At 39.0% G+C, this 27,918-nt stretch overlaps 1 pseudogene; it reads left to right on the top strand.

Moving 5' to 3' along the window:
• Nucleotides 1-14: 14 nt before the first annotated feature.
• On the top strand, nucleotides 15-27,918 carry LOC147615467 (type I inositol polyphosphate 5-phosphatase 8-like; annotated as a pseudogene).

Raw genomic sequence — 27,918 nt, 5'->3', positions numbered from 1 at the left:
AGATGGTACTACCAATGCCGGATCCAATTGATCCAAATGGATCTAGTGAAGAAGATGAAGATCACAATATGAGCCAAGAGGAAGATGCTCATAATGACATCGTACGGGAGGAAGATGGAGATCACGATATTGAGGAAGAAGATGACGATCATCAAGAATCACCACACTTTATTGAAGAAGATGATCAAGTCTTAGGTGAACGTACGATGTTAGAGTACGATGATGATATAGGAGATCAACTCGGTATAGAGTTAGAGGTAGACTTGTTTGGCACGTTAGACTTGGCTCAGGATGAAGCCGTTGATGTAAATGCTCTTCATTGATTTTTTTTCATCTCAAACTTGGACATGAATATATAAGCTTCAAACTTGATGTACATGCTCTTGTACTTTTATTCTCTCAAAGGATCAAACATGTATGAAAAGAAAAAAAAAATTGTCATTGGGAAAAACTATCTTTTAAGGTTGGTATGGGAAAAAACACTCTCTGTAAAACGTCGCTATAGGATATTGTCTCAGTGTCACTATATAATGACCATTCACAAGTCTAATAAGTGTTGCTATATAGCAACGCTCTTTAAACATCGCTATATGGGGACACTTGTCTAAAGTCACTATATAGCGACACTCAACAAATCCCGCTTTGATTATCGACGATTAGTGCCCCGCGCACACTAAACGTCGGTGCTTAAGCATCGGAATAGGGCCCGTGTGTAGAAGTGCTAGTCTCGCCGTGTGTAGAAGTGCTAGTCTCGCTGTGCTGGTCACCTCCTGTGAGAAGCCTCTACATTCTAGTTCCATTTTCTTCTTTAGCGGGCCGCCTCTTCCAAAGATCGGAACCCGTGCTACAATATTGCTACCAAAGTCTTTGACCAATGATGCTGACACTCCTCCACGTCCCACCAGTGTATGCATGGTTTAGAGCTACCCTCTGCTTTCCTCGTATCTCGATCGTCACACAGATTGCCAGGTACTCTTGCCTTGCACTCTGTGCACCCTAAATCTATTTGTCCTTTGGTTTTGCCAGGTCTTCCCTCTTTAAAAGCTGTCTTCTTATAATTCGCTCCCCCGTGCTATAAAACTTACCCCCCCCCATTGTTTTAGTCATTTAAGCTCCTCTCCCCTTACTAATAAACTTAGTACTAAATGCTTTAATCTACTTTTTTCAATTAAGTTATTTTTTACTTTCTTAATTTCTTCATTACATTCATAGCATTAAATTCATTACAATTCCCACAAATTTGATTCTTTATCTCTTCCAACCCCCCCCCCCCCTCTCCCTCTCCCCTTATTTCCCTTCACTTCCCCACATTTTCACTAGTCCCCTAACATACCTTTTTTAGTATAATTTCTTTATCTTTTTCATTCCAACTCGTAACCAAAAATATATTTTTCTCCATCCCCTTAAATCCTTTATTTTTCCCTTAGACATTCTTTCATATTACCCTCAATTTATTAAGCCCTTCTCTCCTTACTAATTTATTAAGTTCTTTACTAATTTCTGTCACATTTGTTTAAAACCTTTACATCATTTTTAGCATCCCCACTTTTTATCGTCCCTCTAAGTCTCCCTCAAATCCCTCCCTAATTTCCTCATTTCCCCCTTTAATTTGCTATGGCCCTTACATAGCAATTTTCCTTACAATCTTTGTATTCCTACTTCCCCTCCTTCCCCTTAATGTTTCTCTTTTTTCCCATTATGCTCCTTCCCCTTAATGTTTCTCTTTTTCCCCACTATGATCAACGGGTAGATGTAGTGATTTGAGACAAAATTTCTCCTAGTGAGAGCTGGTTGAAGACCTTGCCATTTGGTGATTTTGTCCTTGATTCTATCAATTACCTAGTCCCATTGGTCATTTATTGAGCATCTAAAACCCATTGGAATTCCTAGCAGCCTGAAGACCTCTCCCTCCCTTATGATTTTGCAGCCTTTATTTATAAGAATCTATGGCAGTGGGTTTCTAGTTGCATAGATACCTCTTTTTTCATGATTGATTCTCGAGCCAAAGGCTAAGCAAAACACATTTAAGCATTCAAGAATTCTAGTTACTGATTCCTCATCATTATGAGGAGTAAGATTAGTATCATCTGCAAATTGTTGGCATATGATCTGTCTTCCCCCTTCTACATGAATACCTTTCACAGTGCTGTTATCTGCCCTTTCTTGAATAAGCCAACCAAGCAGGGATTTTATATTCACGTGATCACAAGATTTTTTTTGTTAATAACACTTGTGAACATGTTATTCACATGTTCACATGTTTTCATGTTCTCAAAATAGCAGGTTACCAGTGACCTGGTAACCTGCCGAAGCCCGCCGGGCTTTTTGTTTTCCCGGCGGGAAAAAAAGTTAAAAAAATGGTCAAAATATATTCATGTTCACAGTCATTCCTACCATTTTTGGGCCTTCTGGACTCATTGATGATGTCAAAAGTTCAAAATTCTTTGTACAAAAAAAGTTATCTCTAAATTTATCACCTTAAGCTCGATTACCATCAATTAGATCTTATTATACTTCCAATTGAGTCTAATTGACATCAATTAATATCCAATTGAGTCCAATTGGTATCAATTAAGTCTAATTGGGTGTCAATTGATCGATTAGGCTCAATTGACATCAATTGACATCCCATTGGACTCAATTGGGCTTAATTGGACTTAATTGGATTCAATCAATTGACACCCAATTGGACACAACTGGGCTTAATTGGACTCAATTGACATCGATTAACACCCAATTGATGTCAATTGAGCTCAATTGACATCAATCCTAGTCAATTGATATCCAATTGATGCCAATTGAGCCGAATTGACACCAATTGCACTCAATTGGTACCCAATTGATGTCAATTGAGTCCTCAATTAACATCAATTAACACCCAATTGAGTCCAATTGACATCAATTAATACCCAATTGAGTCAAATTGATATCAATTAAGTATAATTGGGTGTCAATTAATCAATTCGACTCAACTGATATCAATTGACATCCAATTGGACTCAATTGACATCAATTGGGTGTCAATTGAGTCCAAGTGACACCCAATTGATATCAATTGCATCCAATTGGGCTTAATTGACATCAATTCACACCTAATTGATGTCAATTGAGTCCAATCCAGTTCAATTCACACCCAATTGATGTCAATTGGGCTCAATTGACATCCAATTGATGTTAATTGGACTCAATTGACATCAATTAATACCCAATTGATGTCAATTGAGCTCAATTGACATCAATCGTAGTCAATTGACACCCAATTGATGCCAATTGAGCCGAATTGAGCTTAATTGATATTAATTTCACTCAATTGGCACCCAATTGATATCAATTGAGTCCGATTAGACTCAATTAACACCCAATTAAGTCTAATTGATATCAATTAATACCTAATTGAGTCAAATTGATATCAATTAAGTCTAATTGGATGTCAATTGATCAATTGGGCTCAATTGGTACCAATTGACATCCAATTGGACTCAATTGACATCAATTGGGTGCCAAGTGAGTCCAAGTGACACCCAATTGATATCCATTGCATGCAATTGGGCTCAATTGACATCAATTCACACCTAATTAATGTCAATTGAGTCCAATCACGTTCAATTCACACCCAATTGATGTCAATTGGACTCAATTGACACCCAATTAACTCAGCCTAATTGATATCAATTGAGTCTAATTCAAACCCAATTGAGTCTAATTACATCTAATTGGACTCAAGTGATATCAATTAACACCCAATTGATGTCAATTAAACTCAATTAACATCAATTAACACCTAATTGATGTCAATTCAGCTCAATTGACATCAATCGTAGTTAATTGACACCCAATTGATGTTAATTGAGCCAAATTGGACTTAATTGACATCAATTGCACTCAATTGGCACCCAATTGATGTCAATTGAAACTCAATTAACATCAATTAACATCCAATTGAGTTCAATTGACATCAATTAATATCCAATTGAGTCAAATTGATATCAATTAAGTCTAATTGGGTGTCAATTGATCAATTGGGCTCAATTGATATCAATTGACATCCAAGTGGACTCAATTGACATCAATTGGGTGCCAATTGAGTCTAATTGACACCAAATTGATATCAATTGCATCCAAGTGGGGTCAATTGACATCAATTCACACCTAATTGATGTTAATTGAGTCCAATTAGGTTCAATTTACACCCAATTGATGTGAATTGGGCTCAATTGACACCCAATTGATATCAATTTGGCTTAATTGATACTTAATTGATATTAATTGGACTCGATTGACATTAATTAACACCCAATTGATGTCAATTGAGCTCAATTGACATCAATTGTAGTCAATTGATACCCAATTGATGTCAATTAAGCCAAATTAGGCTTAATGGACATCAATTACACTCAATTAGCACCTAATTGATGTCAATTGAGTCTAATTGAGCTCAATTAACATCAATTAGTACCCAATTGAGTCTAATTAATATCAATTAACATCTAATTGAGTCAAATTGATATCAATTAAGTCTAATTGGGTATCAATTGATCAATTGGGCTCAATTGATATCAATTGACATCCACTTGGACTCAATTGACATCAATTGGATGCCAATTGAGTCTAATTGACACCCAAGTGATATCAATTGCATTGAATTGGGCTCAATTGACATCAATTCACACCTAATTGATATCAATTGAGCCCAATTGATATTAATTGAGTCTAATTCGCACCCAATTGAGTCCAATTGCATCTAATTGGACTCGATTGACATCAATAAACACCCAATTGATGTCAATTAAACTCAATTAATATCAATAAATACCCAATTGATATCAATTGACTCCAATTGGGTTTAATTGACACCCAATTGATGTCAATTAAGTCCAAATAGATACAATTAGGCTCAATTAACACCTAACTGATGTCAATTGAGTCCAATTGGATTCAGTTGAGTCCAATTGGGTTAAATTAGATGCAATTAGGCTTAATTGATGTCAATTGAATTAAATTGGATGCAATTTATCAATTGATGTCAATTGAGTTCAATTGGATGCAATTAGGCTCAATTGACACCTAATTGATGTCAATTGAGTTCAATTCATACCCAATTATTGTTAATTGTATCCAATTGAGCTCAATTAATACCCAATTGATGTCAATTGGGCTCAATTAACATCAGTTAACACTCTTTTGAGTCCAATTGATGTCAATTGAGTCCAATTGGGTGTCAATTGATATCAATTGAGTCCAATTGATCAATTAATACCCAATTAGACTTAATTGATGTCAATTGGACTCAATTCATTCAATTTAGCATCAATTATAATCAATTGACACCCAATTGATATTAATTGACATCAATTAGGTGTTAATTGATGTCAATTGAGCCCATGTGACATCAATTGTGTGTCAATTGAATCCAATTGATGTCAATTGAGCCCAATTGACATCAAAACTAATTGACATCAATTGTGTGTCAATTGATACACAATTAGCTTCAATTGGGCTCAATTGACATCAATTGACACCCAATTGATGTCAATTAGGCTCCATTGACACCCAATTAGACTCAATTTGGCTCAATTGACATCAATTGACACCCAATTAGACTCAATTTAGCTTAATTAAGTCTAATTGGACTCAATTAGACTCAATTGATATCAATTGACACCCAATTATACTCAATTTGACTCAATTGACACCCAATTAGACTCAATTTTACTCAATTGACATCAATTGACACCCAATTGATATGAACTGATGTGAATTGAGCTCAATTGCATCGAATTAGGCTCAATTGACATTGATTGACACCCAATTAATATCAATTGAGAGCAATTGATGTGAATTGATGTCAATTGAGCTCAATTGCATGGAATTAGGTTTAACGGACACCCAATTAATATCAATTGAGTGCAATTGAGCCCAATTCAGCTCAGTTGTAATCAATTGACACCCAATTGATGTCAGTTGCATCCAATTTGGCTCAATTGAAACCCAACTGATGTCAATTGAGTCCAATTGATGTTAATTGGCACCCAATTGATGTCAATAAGGTTCAATTGATGTTAATTGACCCCCAATTGATGTCAATTACGTCCAATTGAGCTCAATTGACACCCAAATTATCCAATTGAAGTCAATTAGACTTAATTGACTTCAATTGTATTAATTGGATATTAATTGATATCAATTAACACCCAATTGCTATCAATTGAGTCTAATTCGACTCAATTGACACTCAATTTACATCTAATTGGGCGTGAATTGAGCTCAATTGTATCATATTAGGCTCAATTGACATCAATTGACACACAATCGATCACACAATTGAGTGCAATTGAGCCCAATTGATATCAATTGTGATCAATTGACACCCGATTGATGTTAATTGCATCCTATTGGGCTCAATTGAGCACAATAGGATGCAATTAACACCCAATTGAGTGTCAATTGAGTGCAATTGAGCCCAATTGAGCTCAATTGATATCAATTGACACCCAATTGATGTCAACTGAGCTCAATTGAGCTTAATTGATATCAATTGACACCCAATTGATGTCAACTGAGCTCGATTGAGCTTAATTGATATCAATTGACACCCAATTGATGTCAACTGAGCTCAATTGACACCCAATTGATGTCAACTGAGCTCAATTGAGGTTAATTGACATTAATTGTAATAAATTAACACCCAATTGAAGTCAATTGGGCTTAATTAATATCAATTAACATCCAATTATTATCAATTGAGTCCAATTCGACTCAATTGATACTTAGTTTACACCCAATTTATGCAAATTGGGTGTAAATTGGGCTCAATTGCGTCGAATTAGGCACAATTGACATCAATTGACACCCAATTAATATCAATTGAGTGTAAATCAAGTGTAATTGAGTCCAATTGGGCAATTGAGTGCAATGATGTCATGGACAATTGAGTCAACTGATGTAAGTATAGTTAGATTTAATTGGTGTGTCAATTGAACTTAAGGCTAGCAAATTATACAAAACTTTTTTTGTGCCAAGAATTTTAAACTTTTGACATCATAAATGAGTCCAGAAGGCCCAAAAATGGTAAGAATGACTGTGAACATGATTTTTTATTTTTTTATTTTTTTATTATTTTTATTATTTTTATTTTTTGAATTTGTCCGCCGGGAAAATGGGTTTTCCCGGCGGGCCCGCCGGGAAATGTACATTTTCCCGGCGGGATTACTGGCAGAGAAGGTTTTTGCAGGTCATAAAAAATGCCCGTGAATATACATTGTGATCACAAGAATTTTTATGTTAACAACAGGTTTTGTTAACGTGATCACGAAATTGTGAAGACGTTAATGAAATCCCTGCAACCAAGGGCATCAGTCGCGCTATTGCAAACAATAGTGGGGCTAGCGGGAATCCTTGTCTAATAGATATTTTTAACAAAAAGTGGGGAGAAACTTTACTCCCCACCATGTGGTCTTACCCTCTGGGTTGGGGGTGGGCCACACACACACACACACAAAATAAACTTGATTAGTAAATGTATCTCACACACACACACAACAAGAAAAGGCACCTACAGATGCACACACAAATGCGTTTCCATAATTTTAAAAAAACTTACAGGCGCATCTATTTGCGTGTCTATTGGTGCGTCGACAAAGCCGTGTCTAAAGGCGCGTCTATATAACAAACAGAGGTGCATACAGACGCGCAAATAGATGCCCTACTAGAAATTATAAAAAAATAGACAAATGTGTACATAGACATGCAAATAGACGCCCTGCTAGAAATTTTTAAAAAACAGAGAGACGCGTACATAAACGCGTTTATATACGCACTTATAGACGCTCTATAGAATATTTTTTGTTAATAAAAGTAGAATTTTGTATGGTTGAACAGAATGCTATGTATGTTATGTATGCTATGTAGTTACAAGAATCCCATTTCCACATTGTGCAATTCAATTCTTACAGCCAACCGCATTTTAATTAGCACGATTGATAGCACTTCTATAGCGGACAATTATAATTCTGAATAAAACATTACAACTCCAAAATGTTTAGTTCAGAAGGCATTAATTGATAGAACGTTGCACAAGGAAATTGAAAGCCAAAAAATTAAAAGGAGTGTATATTAATTCATAGCTCAGAAAGTGCTTGTATGTATATATAGCACGAAGCCAAGCCACGTCTTGTGGCTTCAAGTACAAAAAATAAGAGGAGTGTATTTACAAGAGAGGTATGAAGCCAAGCCGGTGGCTTCAAGTACAAAAAAGAGTAGCTAGCACTACTTCTACAACTAATCTAAGTTCTCCGTGTCCTCGCTCCCTTCTTTGCCCCCTTCTTCGCCCCCTTCTTCGCTCCCTTCTTCCTCATCTTCTCCCTCCTGATCAGCCGCCGCAAGGTTCTGTAAACGAGGAACAACATGTATCAATGTATGAAAAATCAAATCTTTACTTACAATATTGACATTATTTAATTACTTTCAAATACCTGGGGGGCCACTCCAGTAGCCCGGATATACTAATTCTTCAATAATCAACCCATCATCATAGAAGTGCCTCCATGTATCTCCTCTACGATGGTGGCGGTGGTAGGCTGTCTCGACAGGAGTAGGGTACCTGCCCATGATATCAAGCTGCAAGATGACACAATTTGCGAAGGGGTTAGTACAAAGAAACAACTTCCTAATAAACTACATAAACAATACAATTTGAGATCGATACTTACAAATTGGGCCTCCCATGATTCAACACCCCCTGCTCCAAAATGCATGCTTCCATATTGCTCCATTTGGATCCTTCGTGCCTCCACATGCTACAGATTGGGGTCTGCCTTCGTTGCCTTCATTGCTTTCTTCCACTCACGCTTGTGAGCGGTGTGGGGCTGGCCCCTTGGTGGTTGACCTCCCTTGAGCGTAGCAATCTCGGCTAGTGCCTGCCTCTTAAGCGAAGATCTTTTATTGCCAAGTATCATAACAATATTTGACTTGGCTTATTTATCTGTGAACTGAACATTGGGGGGATTGGGATACCTAGAGCGAACAGCAGGGAAAGTCTCAGCCAACTTTTTTGGATGGTCTTTGTAGTGAATAAAGCAAATGAGTGATGTCATAGTAAATCGTACCATCACCCTCTGGCATGTCTCCATCATTTGAATCATCCTTGTCCCCACCACTACCCCTCCCAAAGCAGGCTGCCATGCATCCCCCACCACTCTCCCTACTACTACGCCTGCTACACTGTCGTGTCGAGCTAGTACGCTAGCCGCTTGTAGTTGGAGAAGCGACTCTGGACTACATAAGAGTATGCTGGGCACTCGTAGCTGGAGAAGGGACTCTCAATGGCACGAGAGTACGCCGGTGGCTCTATGAGGCAGAAGGACCTCTTGACCCCGTAGGGGGGGAGAAGGGGCTTGGCTCTGTATAGCCAGTTGGGCTGTCTCGACTCTGCTGGGGTAATCTCAGCTCATGTGGGATTGGGGTGGTTTGGAGTCTGTACTGCCGACTCCTGAGGGGTGTTTGTAGTACCCATCATGTATGTGTATAACTCCGCACGAGTGGGAGGGTGCCCCAGAAGATTATATAACTCCCAAAAGATGGCATCTCGAAGATCAGGTGAGGCTGAAGATCCTGGCCACATGATGAACTGAAGAAAAGAAAAGAAAAAGATTACCATCAAGCATGCCCTTGTCACGAGATTGAAAAGAAAAAATAGAGTGACAGCCTGACATTGAGCAAGCATTTACAGGCTCCTGCATTCTTTGAATTAGAGTGACAGAAGTCTGTATTTGTTTGCTCAATGTTAGGCTATTGAAGCTTCACATGGGAAAAGAGAGGAAGGAAAGAGAGGAAAAGAGAGGAAAAAAAAGAAAGGAGATAAGATAGAAAAGAGAGGAGGGAAAGAGAGAAGAAGAGAGAAGGAAAGAGATGAGAAGAAAAGAGAAGGAAAGAGAGAAGATAAGAGAGAAAAAGAGAGATGAAAAGAGAAGGAAAGAGAGAAGAAAAGAGAGAAGAAAAAAGAGAGACAAGGTGAAGGAAAGAGGGGATAAAAGAGAGGAAAATAGAGAGAAGGAAAGAGAAGAGAAAAGAGAGGAGAAAAAAATAGAGGAAAAGAGAGGAAAATTACCGTGAAAAGAGAAGGAAAGAGAGGATAAAAGAGAGAAGGAAAAAGAGAGAAAAGGTGAGGATAAAAGAGAGAAAAAGAGAAGGAAAGAGAGGAGAAAAGAGAAGAGGGAAAGAGATGAGAAAAGAGACGAAAAGAGAAGGAAACAGAGGAGAAAAGAGAGGAAAAGAGAGAAAAAGAGAGGAGAGAAAAGAAAGGAGATAAGAGAGAAAAGAGAGGAGGCTGAAAAGAGAGAAAAAGAGACAAGGAAAGAGATGAGAAAAGAGATGAAAAGAGAAGGAAAGAGAGGAGATAAGAGAGAGATGAAAAGAGAAGGAAAGAGAGGATAAAAGAGAGAAGAAAAAAGAGAGACAAGGTGAAGGAAAGAGGGGATAAAAGAGAGGAAAATAGAGAGAATGAAAGAGAGAAAAATAGAGAAAAATGAGGAGGAAAAAAGAGAGAAAAAGAGAGGAGATAAGAGAGGAAAATTACCACGAAAAGAGAAGGAAAGAGAGGATAAAGGAGAGACGGAAAAAGAGAGAAAAGGTGAGGATAAAAGAGAGAAAGAAAGAGACTCGGAGAAAAGACAAGAAAGAAAGAAAGAAAGAGAGAAGGAAAGAGATGAGAAAAGAGACGAAAAGAGAAGGAAAGAGAGGAGATAAGAGCAAAAAAGAGAGGAAAAGAGAGGAGAAAAGAGAAGGAAAGAGAGGAGAAAGGAGAGAAAAAGAGAATGCAATTCCTTATTTTCTCACGAATGCAATCCCTTTCTTCAATCATGCTTTCCCTTTCCATCATTCATGCAATCCCTTTCTTCAATCATGCAATCCCTTTTCATCATTCATGCAATCCCTTTCTTCATTCATGCAATCACTTATTTCTGTCATTCAATATGCAATCCTTTTCTTTGAAGTGGTTCTTGGAAGTGGAAGGGGAAGGGGAAGGGGAAGGGAAAGAGAAGGAAAAGGAAGGGGAAAGGGAAGAACATATAAGACTGTCGGAGCGCGTCTATAAACACATCTAACAGCGCGTCTATAGGTGCGGTTGTCTGTTTTTCCAAAAGATAGACGCGTCTATAGACGCGCTCCGATAGATGCCTTTTTCTAAGAAATTGAAAAGGACATGCGCCCAACCACCGTAGTATAAAAAATATCCATTCCCTACATACGACAAAGGACGAATCCAAAGAGAGCAACTTCCAAAGAAGATCAACCGCCAAGAGACTTACCTTGGATAGAGGTATGGAAGCTTCTTGTCCTTCTTCAAAGTTGCTTCTCTTTCTTCTCTTCCTTGTTCACCCTCTGCTTCTCTTTCTTCTTTTTGGGTTGTTTATATGTAGGATGTCTTCATCTTCAACAAGTAAGTCCAATGAGGATGAATCCCTCCATATCCACCATCGAAAATGTGGTTGGAGCAAAAAATCAAATATATGTGTGATCGATGTCAAGGAAACATGTATCGTGCACGCAGAATTACACTCAATCACGTCTCAAAGTATGGAGAATGAGATGCGACTGTAAACATGGTAAGTGTTAAAGAGTTAAGGTTGATTGAGATACCTATGGGTGTTCATGTGTTTGAGTTATGATTCCCTTTTAATTTGATACAGGATGCAGTGCCACACCCGCATATGTTGCCCTATGCTCGTCGTGAGGAGGCAAAGCATCGGCGATATGAGGTGGGATCTTCAGGAGGGACCGTTACGGATGCATGGAGTGATGGTGATAGTAGCCCTCCGCCATTACCTCATGAGGCTGTGGAGGAGGAGGTGTTTGATTATATGGTGCGGGATTTATATGTCCATCAGTCCTCAGGTAGGGATGATAGCATGGAGTAGGATGATCTTTTTACCGCAACATCGACTCCACTGTTTGAGGGGTGCACATTCTTTGTTCTACGTGCCTCCCTTGAGTTACTAAACTTGCAGACCATCTATGGATGGAGCAATGCAAGTTTGAATGCATTACTCAACTAAGCTTTAAAGTCCATTTTGCTGACATGGTGAATTATGCTAATGGGTCAATCACTCGAATGCTTTTTCTCATTTATGGTATTCATGTGTAGGCTATTGTGTAAAATGCTTCCAAGGGAGAATAAATTACCGACCTCAAGAGATATGGCAAGGCAACATGTGACCTCTCTTGGAGGATTAGATTACAAGCGCATCCATGCATGCGTCAACGATTGCGTTCTATTTCATGGACAACATAAGGATGCACGAGAGTGTCCTACTTGTGGAGAGGCAAGATATAGAGCAGATCTCAAAACTTTGGATGTGCCTCGTAAGGTTCTGCGACATTTTTCCATAATCCTTCGCATCCAACATATGTTCAAGTGGAAATCCATTGCAGAGCTCATGTCATGGCATTCCTCCCATCGATCAATCGATGGCAAATGGAGAACTCCCACAGACACTCCTACGTGGAAGCATATTAAAGACACATGGACAAGCTTCAAGAAAGAACCTAGAAGCTTGAGAATTGGATTGGGTATGGACGGTGTGAACCCATTTGGTCTCAAAAGCACCTCTTACAGTGTATGGCCAGTGATATTGGTGAATTATAATCTTCCACCCTCTATGGTGATTAAGAAAGGACATGTTATGTTATCCCTTTTGATTCCAGGGAAACATAAAGTCAAAAATAGTGATGTTTATTTGGAGCCTTTGATTGATGAGCTAGAGATACTTTGGACAGGTATCGAGCAGGGATTTCATTAACGTCTTCACAATTTCGTGATCACGTTAACAAAACCTGTTGTTAACATAAAAATTCTTGTGATCACAATGTATATTCACGGGCATTTTTTATGACATGCAAAAACTTTCTCTGCCAGTAATCCCGCCGGGAAAATTATATTTCCCGGCGAGCCCGCCGGGAAAACCCATTTTCTCAGTGGACAAATTAAAAAAATAAAAAAAAATAAAAAAATCATGTTCACAGTCATTCTTACCATTTTTGGCCTTCTGGACTCACTTATGATGTCAAAAGTTCAAAATTCTTGGCACAAAAAAAGTTTTATATAATTTGCTGGCCTTAAGTTCAATTGACACACTAATTAAATCTAACTATACTTACATCAATTGACTCAATTGTCCATGACATCATTGCACTCAATTGAGCCCAATTGGACTCAATTACACTTGATTTACACTCAATTGATATTAATTGGGTGTCAATTGATGTCAATTGTGCCTAATTCGACGCAATTGAGCCCAATTTACACCCACTTTGCATAAATTGGGTGTAAACTAAGTATCAATTGAGTCGAATTGGACTCAATTGATAATAATTGGATGTTAATTGATATTAATTAAGCCCAATTGACTTCAATTGGGTGTTAATTTATTACAATTAATGTCAATTAAGCTCAATTGAGCTCAGTTGACATCAATTGGGTGTCAATTGATATCAATTGAGCTCAATTGGGCTCAATTGCACTCAATTGACACTCAATTGGGTGTTAATTGCATCCTATTGTGCTCAATTGAGCCCAATAGGATGCAATTAACATCAATCGGGTGTCAATTGATCACAATTGATATCAATTGGGCTCAATTGGGCTCAATTGCACTCAATTGTGTGTCAATTGATGTCAATTGAGCCTAATATGATACAATTGAGCTCAATTCACACCCAATTGGATGTAAATTGAGTGTCAATTGAGCCGAATTAGACTCAATTGATAGCAATTGGGTGTTAATTGATATCAATTAATATTCAATTAACACAATTGAAGTCAATTAAGTCTAATTGACTTTAATTAGATAATTTGGGTGTCAATTGAGCTCAATTGGACGTAAATGACATCAATTGGGTGTCAATTAACATCAATTGAACCTTATTGACATCAATTGGGTGCCAATTAACATCAATTGGACTCAATTGACATCAGTTGGGTTTCAATTGAGCCAAATTGGATGCAACTGACATCAATTGGGTGTCAATTTACAACTGAGCTGAATTGGGCTCAATTGCACTCAATTGATATTAATTGGGTGTCAATTAAACCTAATTCCATGCAATTGAGCTCAATTGACATCAATTCACATCAATTGCTCTCAATTGATATTAATTGGGTGTCAATTGAGCCTAATTCGATGCAATTGAGCTCAATTCACATCAATTGGGTGTCAATTGAGTAAAATTGAGTCTAATTGTGTGTCAATTGAGTCAAATTGAGTCTAATTGGGTGTCAATTGATATCAATTGAGCCAAATTGAGTCTAATTGAGCTCAGTTAGACTTAATTAAGCTAAATTGAGTCTAATTGGGTGTCAATTGATGTCAATTGAGCCAAATTGAGTCTAATTGGGTGTCAATGGAGCCTAAATGACATCAATTGGGTGTCAATTGATGTCAATTGAGCCCAATTGAAGCTAATTGTGTATCAATTGACACACAATTGATGTCAATTGGGCTCAATTGACATCAATTGGATTCAATTGACACATAATTGATGTCACATGGGCTCAATTGACATCAATTAACAGCTAATTGATGTCAATTAATATCAATTGGGTGTCAATTGATTATAATTGATATTAAATTGAATGAATTGAGTCCAACTGACATCAATTAAGTCTAATTAGGTATTAATTGATCAATTAGGCTCAATTGATATCAATTGGGCTCAATTGATACCCAATTGGACTCAATAGGGTGTTAACTGATGTTAATTGTGCCCAATTGACATCAATTGGGTATTAATTGAGCTCAATTGGACACAATTAACAATAATTGGGTATGAATTGAACTCAATTGACATCAATTAGGTGTCAATTGAGCCTAATTGCATCCAATTGAACTCAATTGACATCAATTGGGTAAATTGCATCCAATTTAATTCAATTGACATCAATTAAGCCTAATTGCATCCAATTTAACCCAATTGGACTCAATTGACATCAATTGGGTGTCAATTAAACCCAATTAGAGTCAATTGATATCAATTGGGTGTTTATTGATGTTAATTGAGTTTAATTGATATCAATTGGGTGTTTATTGATATCAATCGAGTCCAATTAGATGCAATTAGACTCAATTGGGTGTGAATTAGACTCAGTTAATATCAATTGGGCTCAATTGATATCAATTAGGTGTGAATTGATGTCAATTGAGCCCAATTCGATCCAATTGATATCACTTGGGTGTCAATTAGACTCAATTGGCAGCCAATTGATGTCAATTGAGTCCAAGTGGATGTCAATTGATATCAATTGAGCCCAATTGATCAATTGACACCCAATTAGACTTAATTGATATCAATTTGACTCAATTAGGTATTAATTGATATCAATTAGACTCAATTGGGTGTTAATTGATGTTAATTGAGCTCAATTAGACTCAATTGACATCAATTGAGTGTAATTGATGTCCATTAAGCCTAATTTGGCTTAATTGACATCAATTGGGTATCAATTGACTATAATTGATGTCAATTGAGCTCAATTGACATCAATTGGGTGTTAATTAATGTCAATCGAGTCTAATTAATATCAATTAGGTATCAATTAACCAAATTGATATCAATTGTCAATTGAGCCCAATTCACATCAATTGGGTGTAAATTGAACCTAATTGGACTCAATTAACATCAATTAGGTGTGAATTGATGTCAATTGACCCCACTTGGATGTAATTGATATCAATTTGGTGTCAATTGGACTCAATTGGCACCCGATTGATGTCAATTGAGTCCACTTGGATGTCAATTGATATCAATTAAGCCCAATTGATCAATTGACACCCAATTAGACTTAACTGATATCAATTTGACTCAATTGGGTATTAATTGATGTCAATTGAACTCAATTGGATGTTAATTGATGTTAATTGAGTCTCAATTGACATCAATTGGGTGCCAATTGAGTGCAATTGATGTCAATTAAGCCCAATTTGGGTCAATTAACATCAATTGGGTGTTAACTACGATTGATGTCAATTGAGCTGAATTGACATCAATTGGGTGTTAATTGATGTTAATTGAGTTTAATTGACATTAATTGGATGTTAATTGATGTCACTTGAGTTCAATTAGATGTAATTAGACTCAATTGGGTTTGAATTAGACTCAATTGATATCAATTGGGCTGAGTTAATTGGGTGTCAATTGAGCCCAATTGACATCAATTCGGTGTGAATTGAACGTGATTGGACTCAATTGACATTAATTAGGTGTGAATTGATGTCAATTGAGCCCAATTGGATGCAATGGATATCAATTGGGTGTCACTTGGACTCAATTGGCACCCAATTGATGTCAATTGAGTCCAATTGGATGTCAATTGATATCAATTGAGCCCAATTGATCAATTGACACCCAATTAGACTTAATTGATATCAATTTGACTCAATTAGATATTAATTGATGTTAATTAAACTTAATTGGATATTAATTGATATTAATTGATATTAATTGATGTTAATTGAGTCTAATCGAACTCAATTGATATCAATTGGGTGCCAATTGAGTGTAATTAATATCAATTAAGCTCAATTCGGCTCAATTGGCATCAATTGGCATCAATTGGGTGTCAATTGACTACAATTGATGTCAATTGAGCTCAATTGACATCAATTGGGTGTTAATTGATGTTAATTGAGTCCAATTAACATCAATTTGATGTCAATTGAGCCCAATTGACATCAATTGGGTGTGAATTGAATCGGATTGTGCTCAATTGACATCAATTAGGTGTGAATTGATGTCAATTAAGCCCAATTGGATGCAATTGATATCAATTGGGTGTCATTTGGACTCAATTGGCACCCAATTGATGTCAATTGAGTCCAATTGGATGTCAATTGATATCAGTTGAGTCGAATTGATTAATTGATACCCAATTATACTTAATTGATATCAATTTGACTCAATTGGGTATTAGTTGATGTCAATTGGACTCAATTGGGTGTTAATTGATGTTAATTGAGGACTCAATTGACATCAATTGGGTACCAATTGAGTGCAATTGGTGTCAATTCGGCTCAATTGGCATCAATTGGATATCAATTGACTAGGATTGATGTCAATTGAGCTCAATTGACATCAATTGGGTGTTAATCGATGTCAATTGAGTCCAATTAAGCCTAGTTGTGTCCAATTGGGTGTCAATTGATTGAATCCAATTAAGTCCAATTAAGCCCAATTGAGTCCAATGGGGTGTCAATTGATGTCAATTGAGCCCAATCGATCAATTGACACCCAATTAGACTTAATTGATACCAATTGGACTCAATTGGATATTAATTGATGTCAATTAGACTCAATTGGAAGTATAATAAGATCTAATTGATGGTAATCGAGCTTAAGGTGATAAATTTAGAGATAACTTTTTTTGTACAAAGAATTTTGAACTTTTGACATCATAAATGAGTCCAGAAGGCCCAAAAATGGTAGGAATGACTGTGAACATGAAAATATTTTGACCATTTTTTAAAACTTTTTTTCCTGCCGTGAAAATGGATTTTCCCGGCGGGCCCGCCAGGAAAACAAAAAGCCCGGTGGGCTTCGGCAGGTTACCAGGTCACTGGTAACCTGCTATTTTGAGAACATGAAAACATGTGAACATGTGAATAACATGTCCACAAGTGTTATTAACAAAAAAAATCTTGTGATCACGTGAATATAAAATCATTGGTATCGAGGTGCATGATGTGAGCAGGCCTCCCTCATCACGAGACTTCAACTACAAAGCAGTCTTGATGTGGATGATGCATGACTTCCCAGGCTATGGCGAGTGTTCAAGTAAGCATTGCACTTTTAATTATGAGTAGGCAATCGATGTGGCACCCTAAACCCACCTGGGACTCTTAATTGCGTCTATTGTTCAGGTCTCACTACATCAGGTTACCATGCATGTCCTGTTTGTGGTCCTTCGCTAGTTGCCTCACGGGTAGACGCATTGAATAAGGTCATCTATAAGAATCACCGTCGATTTCTCCCACCTAATCATCCTAGATATGTCGCCCCTTGGAATGAAGTCCCCCCATAGTCACTCACTGCGGGAGATTGGATGAGAATTTGGGACGGATCCACGACTCCTCCACCACTCCGGTAAGGATTTTTAACTATTGTGTGCTATATTGACTGGAAATAAAGATTGCCCGCTAACACCAGCTTTTGTTTAAATACTCCATCTTTTATCGTTTACCATATTGGTCCCACCTCAAGATCAATCACCTACTTGATTCCATGCATATCTTCAAGAATGTGGCGTAGAGGTGTAGAGCAATTATATGGCTTGAAATCTCATGATTGGCACAAGATGCTCCAAGTAAGTATTTTATGTGCATAAAATCTTTTTTCTTCCAAATTTGTGAGTGAATTAGAAGCAACTAATCAACCATTCCTCGTGTGTTCAGTTCATACTACCTACTAGCATTTCTCGCAGTGCATCGAAGGACGTGAAGGATTGTATTTACAAGATGGGCGAGCTTGTGAGGTACCTTACACGATACAAAATGTGAATATTGTATTTACAAGATGGGCGAGCTTGTGAGGTACTTTACAGGATGCAAGGTGTTCATATTGCTAATATTGCGTACTTTTTCCTTTTTAGGTATGTGAGCTCAAAGGAAATAGATCCCACCACGCTTGAGAATGCTCGAGTTATGTCGGTGGAGGTGGTTTGTTTAGTGGAGGAGACATTTCCATGTTCTATTCTCACAAGCCAACTACATCTCATAGTGCATTTGGTGGATGAGATTGCTATATGCAGTACTGTACATGCACGATGGTTGTTCTTCCTTGAGCACTTCATGAAGACCTTTAAGGGTTTCGTGAGACAAAATGCAAGACCCAAAGGTAGCATGGCCGAGGGTTGTTGGTTGGTACAGGAGTCACTTGTATATATTTTTGAGTTTCTTGTTGATGTGGATAGCTCTCTCCCACGACTATGGAGAGATGATGAAGACCTAAGGATGACCTCTATTGTGTCTCAAGGGAAAGGACGCAGCAAAGTAATAGACACGGAGTTGCTTAATAATATCAACCTCTATTGCATGCTTAATAGTGATGTGATGAAAAGATGGGTGACAAGATACGAGGATGCAAAGGCAAGAAGACAAGGAGAAAGGGTCCTCTTTCGTACACACCACGGATCTCGTGTGCCATACCCTCAGCATCTAAGAGCACTTCCAAAGGATATTCATGTGGATTGTCTACTTGACGAAATGGAGAGTGTAGAGAGAGACGAGGGGATGCATATCACAATGGAAGAATGGGAGTATGCTAGGGGATGCATGAGCAAGGTCGGTATATAGAATGTTATGCATAAGTTAGGAGCTTTCAACAATTTAGATTGCTTATTTAATTGATTTTGTCTTGGTGTAGTGTACTATGTTCACTGCTATATGGTGTGAGGGCAAGCATTTTCGAACACAACGGATTGATGATAAGAGAAACACACAAGATTGCGGCATCATTGCTAGCTTTGAGGGAGCCAATAGAGCCATGGATGATTATTGTGGCATAATCCAAGATATTATTAAGCTTGACTTTCGACGCTTCTTTGTGTATGTTTTGGATATAAAGTGGTTTAAGGACGTGGTGGAAAGAGCCCCTAATGCAACAATCAAAGGCCATGCAAGTGGCTTTGTAACTATTGACTCCACAAAGTTTTGGCAAAGTAAGAAGGATACACTAGTACTACCACAACAATGTGAATAGGTATTGTACACACATATAAAAATACTCACTTTTAAATATTTGATACCTTCGATGCAAGGAAAATAACATGATTATATTTGTGTTTGAATTAGGTTGTCTATCAACCAATGGTGGATAATAATAGGTGGTAGCATGTCATACCTATTACGCCACATTCCAAAGTGATGTATAGTACATTTACTAATATGGAGCGTATGGAGGATGATCATGGCCATGGAGGTGATGATGACCATGATACGAGAGAGAAGGATGATCATGAGATAGGAGATACAGATATTGAGGCCATTATCCCGTGAGGACGAGCCTACCATTGGTGATGCTGATTTCAATGAGCACATGAGTAGCACAAGTAGTAGTGGGTTGAACGTATTTGTAGATCTCAACACTGGTTTGGATTCTAAAGTAGATAGTTTAGCAAGGATTGATCTCATTGAGGATGAGATTGAACCGTAGCCCATCATTGATATTGGCAAAACTATCTTACATATTGTCTCATTCTCCTCACCTCACTTTATTTTTGTATATGTGAGTTTGCCAAAAAGCATTGATATTTTTGTTAAAATTACGTTCTTTGGTAATCATGAGCAATGTTAAGAAAGCAGTGATGTACATTTATCAACCTGCACCAAAATTTCATTTTCTATATTCTCTGTTTTGCATCTAAATCCGCATCTAAATCCCGTCTAATTCATAGTGCAGATGCGCTAATAGATGCGCTATTAGACGCGCCCATATTTTTGCTATTCGAGTAGTGTCTATAGATGCGTCCGCTATTTTGTGCATCTATCAAGCGCGTCTATAGTTGCTTTGTCTTGTAGTGACAGACACTTATTTCTTTACATAGGAACACACACACACATGAATACTTCCCTAACTATGAATTATTCTTTTATGTACCCCCTTGAAATCTTCCCTTTACACTTTCTTTTTAACCACCCCACATACCAAGCCCACTAATCTTCCCATACCTCCTCTAATCCCTTCTTAACCCATGCACTCATTCCACTTGTGACTTAAACTTCACTTGTGGCTAAATTATTTTTTTAATTATCTAAGAATCCATATGGTTGCCTATATTCCTAGGTAAAGCGATAACAAACCGGAGAAAACAGGCATTACCTATCTACCCAAACATAACTATGATGTTCTAACACCTAGTTTGTTTGGATGGTGGCAGGTAAGTGGGCCCCGACCTCGGAACTTGATTCCTAGGTAAAGCGATAATAAGCCGGGGAAAACATGCATTACCTGTCTACCCAAACATAACTATGATGTTCTAACACCTAGTTTGTTTGGATGGTGGCAGGTAAGTGGGCCCCGACCTCGAAACCTAAGGATTCGACATCTTTTTTCAATATTATGTTTGTCAAACTTAATATTATTAAAAATTCTTAATTTGATCAAATTTTTTGCAAACTCTAGTTGCCTTTTTCAACTTAGATGTCTCAAACATTTTTTCCTTATATGTGTTCCTTTTTTAACATTTTATCCAATTGATGGAATTAACTGTATGGCTCATGGGACTTTTTAATCTAAACACACACACACACACACACACACACACACACACACACACACACACACACGTGTCACACACACACACATTTGGCAATGGCTATGCCCTACTTCCCATCTATACACATAGCTCTTCTAGGATCTACTTAATATACATTTACATATATGTCTAACGAAATGTGTGGATTAGGGAATGAATTCATTCGTCATGCCCTAATCTACCTAATAAGAATTTGCCCAAGGCTGATCACATCCATGTAAGTGTCAGTGATTCCTTTTAAACAAAGTCAAAATACTTAAGCTACTGTAAATTCTAAAAGAATGGAAAATAGAAATGTTGACTCTAATTGCAATTCTATTTGTTATAGATACATATTTTTTTGACTTTTTAACACTTATTCATATGCTATCCATTGGAGTAATTTTTATAAAAAAGGGACTAAAAATGGTGTAAATTCTTATAGTGGTGAGAGAGAGAGAGAGAGAGAGAGAGAGAGAGAGAGAGAGAGAGAGAGAGAGAGAGAGTACTATTTGACGATGCTCCACAAATGATTTTATTGTAAAATGAAAGATCTAAAAATCTATTTTCTTCATTAATATAACAAGATTCCACCGTAGCATCTTGGAAAAAGCTTTTTAACTCTATTATACTTTGAGCACTACCTTCCTCATTTAACTTTGGGGGTTTGAAGGGTTTCTAATTTTGAATTTTTTGAGACATGTTAGATGTTTATTTTATTGGATGCATGATATCCATTTATGTATAACAACATACGTGGATTAGGGCATGACGGCATTGGTCACGCCGTAATCGAATTTGCCAAATTGATCACATTCACATAAGGGTCAATGAATTATTTTAAACAACATCAAAGTAAGATGTTGTAAACATGGAAACTAGAAACAAAACCCACACTTGTCTCTATACATTTCTATTGTCATTAATATATATTTTTCTCAACACTTATTCCAATGCTATCCACTGACATCGGTTTTGTCAAAAAATGAATAGAAAATGGTTTGTGAATTCTTGTAAAATGGTTTGTGAAAACTGAATTCTTGTAGTGGTGAAGAGGTTGAGAGGGAGACGGAGAGAGGGAGAGAGGGAGAGAGAGAGAGAGAGAGAAGTCCTAATATAACAAGATTCCACCCTAGTATCTGTAAGAAACCTTGAGCTACATTTGCATTTGATGTGGGGGAGTTTGGGACATGTTCGACCTTTATGTAATTGAATATTTAGTTTTCTATTTTTGTTTTGATTTTTTTTTGGAAGCTGGACCCATCATTTTTTAATCATCATAAGACTACCAAAATTATTTGCCACCCTGGTAGAATTAACGTTACGGCAAGGGTTTAACTCTTTGGTATAAGAGTTGATTCTTCACACCTTTTGATGAAAGGGCAGTAACGTGATATGGAATAGCGAATTATCTTGCATCAAAACTTTTGATGAAGTGATTCAATCCTACGGAACTTTTTCTGATCCCGTGATGCCGTCAACAACAGAGAGAAGAGCTGAGCTGATCAAGTGGTTGGGCGACTAGTATGAGTTTCTGCCGGGAGATCAAAATATTCAGGTGCTATAATTTCGTTTGGACGACCGAGAATTTACGGGAGCAGCAACGTTAATTCAGGTGGACAGGATAATAATGAAATTCTGGTTGTATGAGAGGTTGAGGATGGATAACAGAAGTAGGTTTCATTCGCCCAAACAGCATCACACTTTCCTACTATCAGCTTATGATGCTATCAATTCAGTATGGAAAATTCATCGTTTGGTGATGAATTCTATCACCTTTAGGATGGACTATTCATCGTTTGGTGATGGGGTAGTTAATTCTATCACCTTCAGGATGGACTATTCATCGTTTGGTGATGGCGGCTACTAGTAATTAATTATTTCTATCACCTTTCCGATGGGAGACTCATCGTTAATTGGCGATGGCAGCTACTACGATAATTATCTTTATATTCACCTTCCCGATGGAAAATTATTCATAGTTTGGCGATGCAACCTGGGAGTTATTAATCCTTTCGTAGAAGCAGCAAGGCATCACATTCTTCTGCTGCCCTTGATCAGCCTCTCTCTGTGATTCTTTCATCTCTTTGTAGACGTTTTTGAATTCGCTACAACGTTCCCTCTCAATTCAAGGCAGCGTCCGCTTTTTCGCCTTAATATCATGCACCAATGGGCCCCAGCCGCTTAAACAAAGTTTTTGAGTTGATTGGTGGTAGCGGTGATAGGAGATGCATCGCTCATGTATTATAATCGTTGCGCTCCCATTCTCCCGACCGAGGCTTATAAAATCAGAAGCAGCAAGGGCTCCATCTTTCTTTAATCACGCTCTCTCAGCTTGCAAAATGAGACAATTGAGTCGCAGATCATGTGACGAGGTGCAGCTTGCACGAGCAAGCGCGAGACATTTGCAGTCTCGACGCTTGTTTCACCAAATTATTGCAGGAGGCAGCTTCGTTAGTTTCGAATCGAAGACATTCCAAAACAAATGTACCGCCGCCCACGGCAGCTCTGGACAAGGGGTTTTCTAAGGAAAATTTCACTGTTGCGCCTGCCTCACCACCACAGATCACCTTGTAGCTTGTCCTACATCCCATCACAGCTGCCGCCGGCCAATCAATCCATTTCGCCGAAGAGCGTAGAGCTCTTCTCCCCTACCGACCCTCCAATCCCTTCTGGATATCCATGGCCACATTCAAGTATTGGCTCTCTTTTGACAATATTCCCTCGCTTTCAGTATCGCCATTACCCACCACAGCGCCATCGCCGAAGCTGTCGTTTGAACCCACACTTCTCCTTTATAGCATAACCTGGCCGCATAATCTGTCCTTCAAGCATAAGCGAGGGCATCATTGAGGAAGTGCAGCGTTCATGGACGGCACTATCAGGCCTCGTGGCCCCTTCCATTAAGAGCGCACTGCTGGAGAACTGTGTACCAGCTGTTTTTCACACCACAACAAGGAAGTACTTTCTCAATTATTTGAGTTCATGCTGCTCCAAATCAGTACTGTTGCAACCACTTTTAGTCACAGTTTCCAGGAGCCTGCAAGGAATTACACATGCGGATTCCGAAGAACAAAGGAGCTGGAGAGGTAACTTGATTCACCAGAGCTATGCGTCACCTCGATTTGGGATGGATATTGCAATTCAACATGCATCAATACATCCTTCGATACATTCCATGTCCAAAATGTTGCTCTCATCATTTTCCGTCCATCAACCGCACTTATGGCCCGGGTTATTGCTGAAGAAATGGGCGAGTAGCAAGTCCCTGGAGTGCGCTAACTTGCATGGGGTGCAAGAGAGGCAAGATATTCAACGACAAGGTACGGCTACCTGTGGTGGTGAATCTTGTAGGAAACTGTGATTGCCTGACAACATAACAAATTAAACCAAAGTTCACCTTAACCTGCTCACTCGAAATTAGGCGATCTCATAGCTAGGAACGGATGCCTCCCTTGTGGATGGCAAAGCCTGTGCTAAAGGATACGTAAAAGAACGCTTTCGGGCTACCGATAAAAGTTGCAGTTATAATTCTCTCTGAGCAATAGCACTCGAGTCCCCGGTTTGGAAAGCCGACGTTAGATTCAATGAAGGGTGTGGTAGCTAGCTTTACGGATTTACGATGGTGATAGATTGGGTTTCAGATGTTTCAAACTCCCTCGCTTTGCTTTAATCTTCAGCAATGTGAACCGACGATATTTCTGTTATACGAGGTTACTCGCCCCCTCAGATAAGCTATCAACCAGGAATGCATATAGGATCCTTGAAAGAAAGAAGGCATCTTTGCCGGCTAAACCGAAATCTTTGCAAGTACATTTCGCGGTCTCGATAGATGGACAGCTGTTAACATCTGGCTTGTTGTAATTAAGGTGTGAGCTAATAACACAGCCTGATGTCTTGCAGAAGAAGCTCTGAAACCCACACTGCAGAAGCTACTGCACGAGGAATCAGACACCCTATCGCCACTGTACGCTTGCAAAAATGATCTAAAGTAAGCTAATTGAGCAGCCTCACAGCAAACTTCTCGTTCTCGAATACATCATTGTAGGTTTCACCTTACCTTGTCCCGAATCGTTCACTGGAATTCGGATACCATATGATAACGAAGAAATGGATCTATAATGGAGCAGGTTGTGTGTCGGCACATGGAACGTGGGAGGGAATTCTCCACCTGCGGATTTGGATCTAGGTTGTTGGCTAGAAACTTCAGAGGCGGCAGACATGTATGTACTGGGGTAAGATTCAAACTAATCATTAATGGCACAAATGTATAAATCTCCTCTGGAAATCTTCAAAGTTTAACTATACGAGTAATACGACCACCACGTACTTCACTTTCCAAATACAGATGCCAGGGCTGGTAGATTGATCATTGATAGAATGACAGATTGGTGCTGCCCTGCAGGTTTCAGGAGATTGTCCCTTTGAACGCTGGCAATGTCCTCTGCATACGTGATGGCAGCCTTCGGGCAAGCAAATGGGATGCCCTCATACGTAAGACTCTTAGCACCAAGGGCGGTCAATTGAAGTGTTAAAGTTACAGTCTTCCCTGCTCCCCTGCCTCGGCCGAAGATGCGGCATCCGCTGTCCTTTACAGCCAATTCGACGACCTTGTATCGGGTGTGGAAGCTGCTGCTGCTCAACCGGAGTTCTGCTGGGTGAAGCAACAACAGCAGCAGGAAGGACCCTGCACAGCAGCTGGAAAATCAAGAGTTCTGGAGCAAGAGACTTGTTCGAACAAGCTGCACAGCTCCGTAGCGAACTCTCAATGCCGCTACAGTTGCCCGTGTTCACCGGGTGATGTGATCAGAGCCCTGGCCAAGGATAGAAACTGTTCAAAAATGCGACGTCCAGCTTACGTTCGTGTTGCAAGTAAACAAATGGTGGGCATCTTCCTATCAATTTGGATTCGGAGGAAGCTTCGGCCTTGTGTCCGGGCGCTTCGGGTTTCCTCCGTGGGCTGTGGCATCATGGGCTATCTGGGCAACAAGGTAATCATCTATGCATCTTCGATCCTTCGGATCAATTGTGTATCGAAGTGAAATACATTGTAGGGCCAGAATTCGCACGACCAGGGAATTGTTGTTGTAGCTGACAATGTCAGTAGGCTGAAATTGAAGCATGGGACGACTAAATGCATCTGACGACGACAGCGTTGCGACGACGATATGTACCTTTATGACATCAACATTATCGCGTAGTGTTCGGTATGTGACGAGACCGCTGAACACCGCAAAGTCGACACTATGCTTCCTTGTTAGACTTATACAGGAATGATACTATGTACTGTTCACTATCCCTATGAAACGTTTAACGCAAGCCTGAAATAACGGAAACATTAGACTAGACGCTAGACGCATCTATCAGAAGTACGACAGAAACATGACGCAAAGATAGCTCTTTCAGCAGAAGATCAGAATGAAATTGAAGACCGAATTACGAGAACCAAAGCGTGATTACATGCTTATGAACTTGATATTTCTTTGTGTACTCAGGGGGCCATATCAGTTAGTCTCTCCATCCTCGAAACAACCGTTTGTTTTGTCTGCTCTCACTTGTCTTCTGGAGAGAGAGAACGCGCAGAAATTCTGATGTGACCGAAATTTTGAAACGAACGAAATTCGCACGCAGTACCAGAGACCCCGTGCCAGGATTGGAGAAGCTACCACCACAAACAATTCTGAAACACGAGTAAGCAGCTTCGAAATCGGTTTCTTTTTCCTTGAGCAATTTGGACTCGAAATCGTGAGCTCATACGATGGAGTTAGCAAGACGTCTCTCACGTTCATTTCGATTCTGAACATTACAGCCAAATAACCTGGTTTGGGGACCTGAACTACCGTATACTTTCGATAGATTACTGCGCAATGAAGGCACTGCTTGACCAGGAAGATTGGACCGCGCTCCTCGAAAAAGATCAGGCATAGACGGTTTGCCATGCGACAAGAACTTGTAACCAAGCATTCGTGTGTGTACAAGCAAGTACTTAAGCAGCCAATTAACGTCTTATTTGCATCTTACATCGCAGCTAACATTTGAACTTGGAGCAGGTCGTGTGTTTGACGGCTGGAGGGAGGGATCCATAGAGTTTCCTCCGACTTACAAATACCGCTACAATTCTAATGAGTACCTGGCGATAGGGGGCGCTGCTGCTGGATCCGGCCAAAAGAGTCGTTCCCCCGCCTGGTACGTAGGACCGTACCCTGTAGGGATGAACGAAATGCCCAATCTCGCAAAGTTTCGGTCTGATCATCGACGACTACATTGTCCAATTGATGAGCAGCCAGTGATGATATCCGTAATGGAAATTTTGCAGGTGCGACCGCATACTGTGGTATGGGGAAGGCTTGAAGCAACTGGCTTACAAACGATCCGAGAGCCAATTCTCCGATCACCGCCCGGTAAAGGCTATATTTTCTTTGGAAGTCGAATTGTTCGGGCAGCAAAGCGAGCCTGTGCAATTGCCTAACCAACCTCAGCTAAAACCGGCACTTGATGATCAAACTCAGAGGATCCAATCTTGCGGGAAGATGCAGCGTGACTCATGCACGCAATTCAGCAGCAGCAAAGATCATACTCAGGTTTTGGGCATTTCCTGTATAAGGTTAGACAAAAGCCAGATAATTTATCCATGTTGA

The sequence above is a fragment of the Cibotium barometz genome, chromosome 40, assembly GCF_041138505.1.
Source record: "Cibotium barometz isolate CiBa-2024 chromosome 40, ASM4113850v1, whole genome shotgun sequence".
In the NCBI taxonomy this organism is placed as follows: domain Eukaryota; kingdom Viridiplantae; phylum Streptophyta; class Polypodiopsida; order Cyatheales; family Cibotiaceae; genus Cibotium; species Cibotium barometz.
The sequence above is the reverse complement of the archived record's forward strand: the minus strand, read 5'-3'. Positions and strand labels throughout refer to the sequence as shown.